Consider the following 14,393-nt stretch of genomic DNA (forward strand, 5'->3'; position numbering starts at 1 on the left):
GTATACGTGGCCGAACGGTGCAGAGCAGAAAGTACGGCCTCTCCTCCTCCGCGATGTGGACTCGACCACGCTCCTCCGCGGTCAAGGGAAGCCCAGCGAGGCGCAGTACGATGTGTATAATGACAGAGGCGGAGGTCGGAGGGAAGGGGGAGGAGCATTCCGGCCCGTGGCTGCGAGAGGGCGCAGCGCAGCGGCGGCAAGGTGGGAGCGGCAGCGGCAGGTAGGGCGACCTTGGGCCGCGGCCCGGCCCGGCGCGCTCAGTGCGGCTTCAGCGCCCGTGCCATGAGTAGCTGCTAGCAGACGCTCGCCCGCTATGCGCTCGCCTCTCCCCGCCGCGGCCGCGCCGCTGCTGCTGCTGCTGCTGCCGCTGCCGGCTGCCCGCGCGCAGGACGCCGCCGACGCCAGCTGCTCGTGTGGCGCCAGCGCGGCCGGCGCCGCCGTGGGCACACTGGTGGCCGCTCTGGTCGTGGCCGGCGTCGCCCTCCTGCTCTGGAGGCTCTACTGGCGTGGCCGCCGCGGTGAGTCCGCGCCGCCGCTCTGTTTGTCAACACCCCCCACTGGCGGCGGATACGCCCACGTCTCGCCCGCCTCACGTCGGGGGTTGGCCTCAGTTGCAGCTACGACCGACGGCAACCTCTAACAAACCGCGCCAGATGCGACTGACGTCATCACCCACCTACTCTGTGCTAATTTTTACTGCGGCAAAGGACCGTGATAACAACACTCTCAGTGAATCGGCAGTTATTCTTCCTTGTTCGTGGAGTTCGAAAGGAAGTGCACAATGGGCGAGTAGTCGTTTCAAACGACCGCAGGTTGCTGTTGGCCACTACCAGCAACCACCTTTCCCACTTACGAGGACACCACCCGGCAATCGGATTTTTGTAACGTGTTGTATTTGTGGTACGTGAACTGAAATAAGAATTAGTCTAAGCACTTCTATGCAACTCTAAAAAATTCTCGAGAAAGCGACTTTGAAGATTTTCAAGTAACAATTCACAAAAGTTAAAGCAATTTTGACGACTGGCCGGGCTGCTCGTTTAGTAACGTTGGAGAGCAGCAATTGGGTGCTCAGTAGATCGCTGGGTCGAGTCTCTCTATGATCTTTTTTCCTTTTTATTTATTTATTTTTTTCGTTCAGTTCAAATACCTGCATCATTTAAACACAAAATTGATCAAGTTTATCCTAATTAACACATACTTCATCATCATTATTTATGAAAATGCGTGTCTTATCTAGTGGCCGAGCGGTTCTAGGCGCTTCAGTCTGGAACCGCGCGACCGCTACGGTCGCAGGTTCGAATCCTGCCTAGGGCATGGATGTGTGTGATGTCGTTAGGTTTAAGTAGTTCTAGGGGACTGATGACCTCAGATGTTAAGTACCATAGTGCTGCGAGCCATTTGAACCATATCTTCTTGTTTCTACTTACATATTGCACCCGAAGTTCCAGTTTACATTGCAAACACAAATTCTTCGTTGCCGATTTTTATAAAATAATGTTAACAAATTTGTAATTTTTTTTTTTAATTCGGACAGTCTTTGTTAACAGTCTTTTGTAAAATATCGATAATTAAGAATTTATATTTGCAGTGGGTGTGATATGTAATTAGGAACAAGACATGCAGTTTTTATGGATAATTGTAATTAAATATGTCTCAGTTAGCATATATCTGACGAAAGCGAGTTTCGAACCAGCCTTCCATAGATTACCCGAATAACTTTCGCTGACCCTACCGAGTGAGCAACAGAGCCCAATGGGGGAAAAAAAGGTCTTAACTTCTGTAAATTATAGTTCCTCGCAAATCTTTGAAGTCAGTTTTCTTGAGAATTTTTGAGGGTTGCATCGGAATCCTTTGATTGATTGATATTTTATTTCCGAACTTCACGTATTATAAACATAAAACGTTACAAAAATACGATTCTGGGTGGTTTCGTTTACAGCCAACACTCTTCTTGTCACTGACGACACGGCAGTCTGTAGGAGGATGTGAAGTTGAAGTATAGTATTTTGCTGGCAGGTTCCTTTCGCTGCTCTGTCAGCTTCGTCACTCTCCTCGATTCCCACGTCTGCAGGGACTCCAGCAGAAGACCGCCTCTTTCGAAGGATGGAAGTGATCCTCTCTCGCCTTCGTATCGGATACTGCACAATGACGTAGACATATCTCCTGCGCCAAGAAGACCCGCCGGAGTGCAGTGTTTGTGGCGTCACTCTCACGGTCCACTGTGTTTTAACGTCTTGTGTGTTGTACGGTGATAAGAGGGAAGCCTTTGGTATACCGAGGGACTTACCACTCCCCCCTCCCCCTCGTCTTATGTGGCTATGAAACAACAGCACGAAAATTGTTGCCGTTTTGTGTGACACCGAGACTTCTGCCCAATTTAATTGAACGGAGGTTTTTAATGAGTTTTTAGTGGGTGGATCATGCTTTTATTTCCGCGATTCCTCCTTACTAACTTCCACTGTTTTATTAATTATTTTAACATATGACAACTGTACGACTAGACCTGTTAGAAATCGTATGTGACGTTTCCTGTTGCTGTAACTATCGTTATATGGCATTTGCTTTTCGTTCTAACAAGGTAATACTTTCTTACCAGTACCACTATCTTTTGAAATGGTGCTGATGACCAAGCTCTTTAGCGCTCGACAATTTTAAATCCAGCTATCCATTCTTTATTCGTAAACACGTTTATTTGCGGTTTCGTCGTATTTACGCGATTCAGAGTGCAAGTAAGCGAGTACACTTTACCGTAATAAAGTAACATTCCCTGCACATTTCGCATGATACGTGTTGTGTAAGAGAAACACCAGTAGCAAACGCAGGCATTGCCTGCAGGGAGGGAGCAGTGACCGTTTCAGTTAACGTACATGTACAGATAAACAGCCATATGTCGCGTATTATGTGAATTATTGATTACTTTCACTCGTCGGACATGAGCATCGTCACATATTCATTGCCTTAATGACAATTAGAGATTTAATCCGTTAAGAGATACTGGTCAATAACTATACTGCTGGAACTACAATGTAACTTCTTTTTCTCCTGATTAATTAGAATGAATACTTCCCTCCCCTTACCTCTCGGTGAACTTAGGAATAAATAATAAATTAACCAGTTTTATTGGTAATTATTCACAAAGACTACATGCTGACAGGTTGTTACGCTGGCAAAAACATTGTGATTTAAAGGGTTGAGTCACAATATGTAGTGTTGATTGTGATCGCTGTCTTAAAGCTCTAACTTGTTGCCACCAGGGCAATGAATATCTAACGATGCTCGTGTCTGGCTCGCGAAAGTAACCAATAAATCACATAATATTGTGGTTATCAAAATGCTCCATGAATATTGTACCTGGAATCACGTGGAGTTGAATAGACGGTCTGGAAAAAGCAGTAAAAACAAGTTCGCTGTCAAAAAATGGCAACTGCTTTCAGATTAACACAAAATATTTATAGTAAAAAATCACTTTCTAAATACGGTAAACTTAGGCATTACAGCGTTGTAATCGATCCTCAATGTCTTTTTGGAGCAGAAACTTTAATTTTAAATAGAAAGAGGGATACTGAAGAAATTCAAAAGAAAGAAAGGTTATTAGGAAAATATTATGCTCCAAAATTACTGCTGGAGGAGCTTACAGTCTAAGAAGTACTAAGGATATAGAAGAATACACAGACATACATGGGGACGTGAGAAAACGAAAGACTTAAATTTCATGGGTACACTAAAGAATGGAACCCACTAGGTTGACAAAACAAACAGTAGAATTCTACGAGAACAGAAGTAAGGCCAAGACTGAGGCACTTAAATGGATCGCTGCGATTCAGAAGGTTCTTAAAGTAGCCGTTATAACTCAGGCAGACGTTACAGGTATAAAAACATTCAGACAAAAGATATCTGATTGGAACGTTGGTCAGAGGGAAATTGGACTGGAACACCGTGGTCTGATGAAAGAAAGAGACTTCATTCTGAAAGGATGAAACAAAATTGAACACAAGGGAAGGCCAACCACCAAAAGCAACATTGATTGATTGTATCTCGCGTGGTCTTACTGGACCCATACGTGAATAAAAAAAGGTGAAAAAATCGCTATAGACGACCTGTGACTGTTTTGTTTTAACGTTAAAAAACTTGTAACGTTCCTAACAAACGTTTCCAAATGAAGATGACCTTCATAGGCTCAAAGGCCTTATTGGGAGGTCTAATGAAGCTAATTAGTGATTGCCGAGTTACTGAAACCAACGCACCCATCCTATGCTTACTTTCATGATGAAGGTGGAAAGTGACAGTTTTATGTTCGTGCGCTTATTCTATCTGAACTGCGAGAACGTAGCTAATGCCCTTATACGAAACAACTTATTAGTTATAATGAAAAAGCACAAAATTGTGCAAGTGCTACAGTATCAGTTTATTCGGTTAAGCCCTTTTTAGCTTTCAAGGCCATCATCCGACTATGATCGACAATCTTCATCAAAGAAGATAGTGTTTCATGACAACAATCATTTATCATATAATGGTGACCTTGTCATGCAAAAACTTTTTAACCAAATAAACCGATACCGTAAAACATCCACAATGTCATGCTTTTCATTTATAACTGATGGTCGTTGTTTCTTCCGGAACACTCCACTACACTGGTAGAGGAAAAACACCGCTGACACCCTTTTAATACATTTGCCTAAGCCAGGAACATGCGGCCTCAGATGACCTCGTGATGGAATTGTGAAATGGAGTGAGTTTGTGCAAGACATTTCGAAAAAGTTGTGATATCCATAGACAAGCCGGAACATTGTCCAGAAACTACGTCAGGTGCAATTTGTTTCTCCTACTTACGTATTTCATCTCCAGGAAGGAGAATGGCTCTGAGCACTATGGGACTTAACAACTATGGTCATCAGTCCCCTAGAACTTAGAACTACTTAAACCTAACTAACCTAAGGACAGCACACAATACCCAGCCATCACGAGGCAGAGAAAAGCCCTGACCCCGCCGGGAATCGAACCCGGGAACCCGGGCGTGGGAAGCGACAGGAAGGAGAATAATGTGTACCTCTCAGGCCGCCCATGATGTTCTTCTCATGTGTCGTATGTACACCAATAGCTCCACGTGCTGCTCCAAACCACAACGGAACACTGTGATGCCCTTCTAATCACGGACACTGGTCACGCTATACTCGGCAGTACTGCTGTTTATTTGTTTGCATCGGCAGCACTACAGAGCGAGACCGAGCCGCGCGGCTTCACTTGTTTGGGGGGGGGGGGGGGGGTTCTCAGGATAGATAGCGGAGTGGACCTATATAAGGATGATCGTAGACGTCTCACCGGCGTATCATGGATTATATCACTGACATAAGTGAAATTGCTTTTTTGTTTGCAGTGGTGGTGGAGACGTCTCGGGAACTTTACTGTTGTGTCTTGAAGCGGTTACCAACTCGGACGTGTTTCACTAATTCAGATTGCTGCCATATAAGTCAGCATTCATTTTATAATAGAACGGTGAATCTACCTGAACGTTTGATGTCTGCTGCAGACCTATGTAGCTCATGGCACAGGGTGCCTTTCAGGCGGAGGACTGAGAAAAGTAAAAGGGGGGGCGTGGGGGGGGGGGGGGGGGAGGGATGGAGGAGGAGATACCTGGGTTTGATGCGGCGATAATCGAAGAAGTGCCACTGGCACCAGACGTCCACGGAAGTGATTACAAACAGGGCGACATTTTCGCCAAGAATACCTTTGGTGTCAATGACTTATATACTTATACAATTACTTATATACGTATCCATTGGACTCTTTCTTAACCAGCAGTGTTGCTTATGAATTTGAAATGTAAACGCATCGAAACATGTCTTCGATTCAGTGACCGGAACTGATAAGTAGTTGGTAACTGCAGAGTATAACTTGCTGTGATTCTAGGAGAGTTACGTAAGTTTGTAGCTACCTTGAGACGATTTGCCTCACTAGTTTTTACTATTACTGCCAAGACACCATTTAAAAAAATTTCAACTGTTTTTTGTACATAAGCATTTACTTAGTCAGACTAGTGGCATCTTCGGTCACTGCTTGATGATAAAATTGGTTTTTAAGGTTGAAAATCAAACAATGTTTGTTCCACTAATATATATTACGAATCGTTTTGTGTTAGGTAATCACTAGGTAGCAGTTGATGAACGTCCACAAAAGACTCTAATATTCAAGAAATCGATCGTGGTCACTAAATGGAAACTAAACAAATGCACATACTCCTTGGTCATGACATTAGATAGGAAATATCAAATCTAGTGCTCATAACTTCTCATGTATCAAATAAACCACAATACTTACGGGCTTAGTGTTTGCAACATTATCGGAAAGATGTTGCATTTCAGTATAAATATCAAATGAACTCTGATTGCTAATTTACATACGTATTGACACAGAATTATGTCTGACTAGTGGCAAAACACCAATGCTAATATTTCTGTATCACTGCGTATATATTACCGGCAATTAGTCCACATGTGATATTTGCAGTGAAATGTGTATCTTGTTTAGTGGTATCTATTTACTACGCAACTTATGGACTCTAAACTTTTGCACTTAGCTAAGCCATTATTGTAACATATTTCATGCATAACATGAGTGATTAGCACTATGCACTTTATTTGACGTTTCTTACCTAATGTCATGATCAAAGATTATTTGTATTGCTAATAATGCAGAGATCCAAGGTCTGCTTTCTTCTATAGTGGTGTCTCTTGTAGTCAGTTGTTAACCGATAATGACCTAATAAATCGAGGAGAGGAGTCTCAGAAACAAGTTTTAGTGGTTGCTTTTCACCTTAAAAATTTTACTTACAATTCATAGCTGATTTCCAGTCTATGCCAATACGAGATGGTGCTACACATTATTGCACTGCATTATTTAAAATCAATGTTTATTAAATTTGCCCTGTAGATAAACAGTGTTTTATGAGGTTTAATGTGAACGCTGCTAGTTTTGTGCAATAAAAACATGATTTGCAACTTATACTGCAGTTAAAACAAATGTAAGGGAACTACCATAGGAATTCGGTAATGAATACTTTAGAAAACTGCATGTAGCAAGGGATCTAGAGATAGGGTTGGATATGTGACTAGTTACGACTACACAGTAAACAAAAATTTGGCACCCCTTCTTCCGTTATTTATTTCATGTTAGAAATTCATGGAGTCTTAACTGTGAATGTTTTATGTTGGGCTTGACCATGACCTTTCTTAATGTAGCTGAAAGTGCAAACTGCTATGACCAGTTACATATATTGTTGTAGTTTTCACTAAGTATTTAGGAAGATTATACAGCCGTCATCAGTGTATTTAGGTCAGTTATTAAGGCATGGATGTACTATATGTAAGTCTTTTGGGTAACTTGATACTGTCTGGCAGCTGAAGACAAAAGTTCTTTTACTACAAAGTCTTATGAGTGGTCTGATTGCATATGTGAACAACCTTTCAGTGCTTGCAACTTCGTGATAAAATGGGTTATGCCATCGCTGCCAAATAGCGCCACACGTTACCCGAAAGTCGCACATACAATACATCCGAGCCTTGTTGCTCATAACTGACATAAATTCACCTGTTGATGAAGACAATCTTCCGAAACATGTTACGAAAAGACTAATGTGAATGGTTACAGTAACTTGTAGTTTCAATTAAACCACGGAATTCATCTGAGCCAGTTGGCGAGAAAATATTCTTCAAGGACTGCGGACATATTCGAAAAGAACATGAGAGTATTAATGTAGACGTAACTACTACGAATGATGCTTCAGGACGAGCGTGAGGGTATTAATCGTATAAACGCTACTTCAAGAGCGTCGAAACCGACGAAGAAACGAAACTATGCGGTGGTAGTTCCCTGTCGGAGCAGCCACGAAGGAGGGGCTCGGTACTGCTACAGGTAGGTGTGTGCAGGGACTGTGGGGCGCCTGTGGTGATGGAATCGCGCCGGCCCGTGGCAGGGGGCACAGGCGGGGGTGGGGGTGGCGTGGCCGGCGTAGCGTGTCGCCGCACCTGCTGGTGTCTCCGTGGTCAGCGCCGTGGGAACAGCCCCGCGCTGCTCGCTTCTAAGTCTCACACCTGCCTCTGTCAGGTATCTCGTCGCACAGCACTCCGCAGACATCTCCAAATTACACACCAATATCCTTAACGTCGGGATGCCGCAGAATTTGGCAACACCCTCACGGAATGTTTCAAGTGGCACTAGGGTACAATACACTATGTGATCAAAAGTTCCCGGACATCCCCAAAAAACATACGTTTTGCATATTAGGTGCATTGTGCTGCCACCTACTGCCATATACTCCGTATCAGCGACCTAAGTAGTCATTAGACATCGTGAGAGAGCAGAATGGGGCACTCCGCCAAACTCAAGGACTTCGAACGTGGTCAGGTGATTGGGTGTCACTTGTGTCATACGTCTGTACGAGAGATTTCGACATTCCTAAAGAACCATAAGTTCTCTGCTTCCGATGTGACAATGAAGCGGAAATGTGAAGGGACACGTACAGCACAAAAACGTACAGGCTGACCCCGTCTGTTGACTGACAGAGACCGCCCACAGTTGAGGAGGGTCGTAATGTGTAATAGGCGGACATCTATCCAGACCATCACACAGGAATTCCAAACTGCATTAGGATCCACTGCAAGAACTACAACATTTAGGCGGGAGGTGAGAAAACTTGGATTTCATGGTCGAGCTGTTGCTCATAAGCCACACATCACGCCGCTAAATGCTAAACGACGCCTCGCTTGGTGTAAGGAGCGTGAACATTGGACAATTGAACAGTGGAAAAACGTTGTGTGGAGTGACGAATCACGGTGCACAATGTGGCTATCCGATGGCAGGGTATGGGTATTGCGGATGCCCGGTGAACGTCATCTGCCCGCGAGTGTAGTGTCAACAGTAAAATTCGGAGACAGTGGTGTTGTGGTGTGGTCGTGTTTTTAATGGAGGGGGCTTTCACCCCTTGTTGTTTTGCGTGGCACTATCACAGCAGAGACCTACACTGTTTTTTAAGCGCGTTTTCTTTTACATATTCCTTTTGTTTTACATATTTCTTAGCAAAAGAACATGGTATTACCAGACTGGAGACTGCAATATACTACTAGAGAATGGATCGTGTTTGACACTATGAAAGTCTGTGTGTCTAATAAATGCTAACAAACAGTATTTACAATGTGCCCTTCTGTACCCTGTGGCATTTTCTTGTAGGCGGTATAAATCATTGGACAGTTTGTAGGACAGTTATTGTGCTTTGTTTAACAGTGTTCTTCAGTTTGTTTTTTGGGGCAACAAGAATTCACAAAAACTGACTGATGGACAACTTCCAGACAGTAAAGGTTCAGAAAACACCACAAATTATGTTCTGTCTGCATAATTTTAATTTTTCACCTGTAAACTATTTGGAAATTCTTAACCCAGATGCCCACAAAGACAACATAAGTATTATACATAAGTGTTGAAGAGCAATTCGGGGATGGCAATTGCATCTTTCAAAAGGATCGGGCATCTGTTCATAGCGCACGGCCTATGGCGCAGTGGTTAGACGTCAAATAACATCCCTGTAATGGACTGGCCTGCAGAGTCCTAATGAAAATCCTATAGAGCACCTTTGGGATGTTTTTGGAAAACCGACTCCGTGCCAGGCCTCACCGACCGACACCGATACGTCTCTTCAGCGCAGCACTCCGTAAAGAATGGGCCGCCATTCTCCGCGAAACCTTACAGCACTTGATTGAACGTATGCCTGCGAGAGTTGAAGGTGTCATCAAGGCTAAGGGCGGGCCAACAACATACTGAATTCCAGCATTACCGATGGAGATCGCTACGAACTTGTAATTTTCAGCCAGGTGTCTGCATACTTTGATCACATAGTGTGTGTGCGCACTGAGGGATTGTAGTGTTAGTGGTTCAATTGTCACGGTCAGCGGCGATCAGATGGTGCTCAAGAGGTCGGTCTGTGCAGCATCTGTGTTGACTTTGTAGGCAGTAACAATCCTGAGTTTAGAAGTGACAGTGTTTGTAACAATCTTTCTAGGGTCCAAACATGCCCCGTCGACGAATACATTCTCCTGTAGAACAGCTTCAGACATTTTGTCGGGGTCGTACTATGTGCTTGCGGAAAGCTGGATGGACGTATCGACGGACTGCTGCACATGCTGGGCACAGTGCATCGGTGGTTTGTCGTTGCTTTCAACTGCGCTCTGTGGGACATTCCCACACCTGTGGAGCAGGTCCTGGACGTCCAGGCAGTACAGACACACCTCGAGATCGACGCATTGTGCGAGTGGCAGTAACCGACCTAGTATCATCCAGGGACAAAATGTTGCACCTGCTGTGTCGTCAGAGACTGTTGGGAGCCGTCTGCTTGCAGCAGGATTGGGAACACCTGGCCAGGCTGCCACTGACACCACGTCACTACCAAGCATGACTACTCTGGTGTCGTGTAAGTGTGTGAAAACTCAATTTCAAATCCCAACAAACTGTTGTACGCAGGTATTTGTACGACGATATTTTCAAATGTGGCTTAGGTATTGTAGTCATAGGAACAGAAATACAAAGATAAGGGTTTAACGTATCGTCGATGACGAGGTACACGGATAGGAGAAGGATGGGGAATGAAATAGATCTTGTGCGTATCAAAGGAACCCCCCTGGTATTTCCTTAATCAGATTTGGGAAATCATGGGAAACGAAACTCTAGATGGTCGTTCTCTCGGGTATGAGCTGTAACCTTGCTATCCCTTCAGTATTCTTGCGAGAGACCGTAATTAAATATACCTAATTATAGCAAATAGCTTGAATTCCGAAGAATATAAAGAAAAAGAACGTAGCAGAGTCTACAGCTAATCGTTTGATGATACGCAAATGTGATGCTCTAACAATTACGGTATACAAATTTATGTAAATGTAAAAATTAATTTTGATTACAGAATGAGATTTTCACTCTGCAGCGGAGTGTGCGCTGATATGAAACTTCTTGGCAGAATAAAACTGTGTACCGGACCGAGACTCGAACTCGGGACCTTTCCCTTTCGCGGGCAAGTGCTCTACCGGCTGAACTACCCAAGCACGACTCACGCCCCGTCCTCACAACTTCTGCCAGTACCTCGTCTCCTAGAGCACTCGCCCGCGAAAGGCAAAGGTCCCGAGTTCGAGTCTCGGTCCGGCACACAGTTTTAATCTGCCAGGAAGTTTCGTAATTTTGATTACTTAGTCGAATTTCCTGCTAATTATGAAACTGCAATTTAGTGAAATTTTTCTTATTGAGTGGAAATAATACTGTGACCAGTCACACAGTGGACACTCATTTCTATATTGACTGAGTTAGTTTCAATCTGAAATTACATAACAATTAATGATACATGAGTGGATGACAATGGTCTTTACACACGCTGGAGCTCAACTGAATATGCAAGCTGTCACTGAACTGATATATTCATTTAGTATTATTTTCAGTACTTTAGAATTATTTAAAAACAAATTCGCTGGCTTATTGCCTCAGGCGACCCGCTAATGATTAATAAACATGACCTCAGTATAATATTCGCTGCCACTGACTCAAGTAACAACTCTTCCACATGATGAAAACTGATTACCAAAAAACACAGTAATTAAGTGTAAAAGACTTCACAATCAGCAGCAACACATAAGACAACGCTGAAAGGATGAAGAGGAATATTCGATACTAGTTGTCGGATTTGATAAATATTGTGGGAAACATGCAACAAACGTCGGAAACAACGTGGGGATTATAACGGCATATCAATGGCGATTTTTTTCAAACGGGCTAAGTAACATATGAGTCTGTCACCACAACCAGGTCTTTTTTGCTTTCACATTCGTTGACTTCGCGAACTAAAATTAAAACTGTGGAAATACGCACCAGGTGACGTCACCACAGCCATTACCATTACGTCACTACACAACGCCGACGACTGTAGCCCGATTGAGTGCCGACTGCTGTTCGTTCGCGCAGCTCGACGGACGGACGGGGAGTGTATTGTTGCCATCTCCACACGGTAGTTGCGGTATGCGCTTCCAAGGGCTTCCCGCTTGATGAAATTATCCCGCAAATTATGTCTCTCGCTTGCTTATGTAGAATCTGTTGCCTATCATCACCCTCAGCGATAACAACTTGCAAAAACCAGAGCGCTCAGAGAACTAACTGAATGCTCATTGGTTGTCGGAGAATGCGTGACGTGGTGCGCAGAACGAGCCTAAACTAGACACCCATTTTTCGTGACTTCATCTATAGTGCTGAATATTTCTCTTGACCCCGTCGAAATACGATAGTGAGGATCGATACAAAAAATTACTAAACATACGAAGTCGAGTAATATGTCTGGTTTAGAGATTGGCATGTACTATATCTATTCCAGATTCACTGCTTGTAGTAGTTCATTAACATGCCTTTTTTTTAAAAAATCCTTAATATTGTCATAGTATCAAATTCATTAAAAGATTTGATTAACCATCAATATTTCTTTATGAAAGTATGAGAAAATTTTTACTTTACTTTATAGCAGATTTAATACTTCAATATGAAAATCTTTCTTTCTGTTTACAATGTGACAGTTATTATGATGACAGGGTGTGGACCCAGCTTATGATAATGATGAGTTAGGTAAAAAGTTAACGTATTATTAATATTGAAGTTGTACACATACAATATATTGTCCCATGAATTTTAGAGTCTAATTGCTTGAGACCTTACAGCCTGGGGTAAGGTAAAGCTGCTGGGGAGATGTAATAGTTCGGCGGGGGGCAACAATTACTGTAGCGCAGGCTCTTCTTCCAGTTGTGGATAAGTTTCAATATGTTGTGATGCAGTTTGTTGGCCACACAGTATACTTAACAGTTTTGTTGAAACTTCTTCATTAATTAACAGTGTGCTGTGGCCAATAAACTGCCTCACATTAAAACCTTACTACATGCATTGCCACCACTTCGCTACATATACACTCACAGAACACAAAAATATCATAAGTGCAAGGTCCATGTTACGACACGAAAACAGCGAACGACACCAGCACTTCAAGTGACCTAGCAATGAACTTTGAATACGAGAAATATGGTGGGAAAAATCCGAATTTTTAATTCGAAATACGCGGTTTAGATGACAATATCTTTTTTATTTATTCATCATCGATAGGCCTCGTAGTCTAGTAATTTTCCTGGGAACAGGAAGGTATTTGTAGCCTTGCAAAGTTATATATTCGAGCTATATGAATAAAAACTAAGATAATTTTGTAAATAACATTATGGTCACCTTCTGACTGTAAAATTATTTATTTGTAAAACCTGATAATTCACTTTCGACTGTGTGGTAATTATCAAGTGAAAATAATTGAACTTTAGCACATGCAAAAACCTAAAAGTTATCTGACGTAACATGACGCAGAAACTGTTTCACCTCATTGTGTTCCTGATACTGCTACTTGTTTGTACTGCCCTCTTTAACTTCATTGTAAAAGTGCTGCTCGTATTCTGCTAGATTATTACTCGTATTGGATGGAGTAAATGATTCCATATTTATGAAGATAGTAACTATTCCCGAAAGAACAGATACCATTGATGACCCTGCAGCTTCTCTAGAATAAATGATAATTAATTGAAACCCTCAGCTGCCGACAGGTGTTGATATACCTCAACGGGGACAGCTAAAAATGTATGCCACGACCGGGACTTGAACCCGGGATCTCCTGCTTACAGGCAGACGCGCTATTCATCTGTGTCCACTGTGGCTCATATGGATAGAGCGTCTGCCATGTAAGCAGGACATCCAAGGAGAATTCCATGGCAACAGCTTTGGACAGAATTGGTATTCAGTTTTATTACGGTACATCTAGTCGCGGAATAAGTATGTAATTCTGCTTTGAATGGTGTTGCTTCTTACAACTGAGCATGCTTTGTAGTGTTAGTGGCTAGATCATTCTTCCTTGCTGATGCTAAAAATATTGTAATAGTTATGCGAAGTATGTTCATATATTGTTAAGACGTATTATAAACAATAAATTTTAGCAGAAACCATCCTCCCAATGGATATTTCAAAACAAATAATCTCTCATGACTAGTATGGAATTACGTTCACACTATACCTATACCATACAGTTCTATGTACCAGTTGACATCACAGCAGCTGAAGAGTGCTCCACCTACCATCTTCGAAGGATGCCATGGGTCTGATGATGGTCATGTGATATGACCGAAACCGGTCACCTATGTTCTTGTAGCATACGTGGTGCGATCAAGAGTGAATTTTCAAAAGAAATTTTTTTTTGATGAAATAAATGTTTAACGATTTCTGAGTGCGTGATTAGGCAGGACCTAAGAGTATAGCTTGAACGGCTGCCAGTGAAACGAGGAACAATAACATTCATG

At 42.8% G+C, this 14,393-nt stretch overlaps 1 protein-coding gene across 1 annotated transcript in view; it reads left to right on the forward strand.

Moving 5' to 3' along the window:
- Positions 1 to 402: 402 nt before the first annotated feature.
- Positions 403 to 14,393, forward strand: part of LOC124612288 — a 458,713-nt gene continuing 444,722 nt past the window's right edge. The window contains exon 1 of the mRNA XM_047140396.1: positions 403 to 518. The gene's annotated coding sequence lies outside the window, so the exon portion shown is untranslated. The remainder of the gene's footprint in view (positions 519 to 14,393) is intronic.

The sequence above is a fragment of the Schistocerca americana genome, chromosome 4 (assembly GCF_021461395.2).
Source record: "Schistocerca americana isolate TAMUIC-IGC-003095 chromosome 4, iqSchAmer2.1, whole genome shotgun sequence".
NCBI lineage: Eukaryota > Metazoa > Arthropoda > Insecta > Orthoptera > Acrididae > Schistocerca > Schistocerca americana.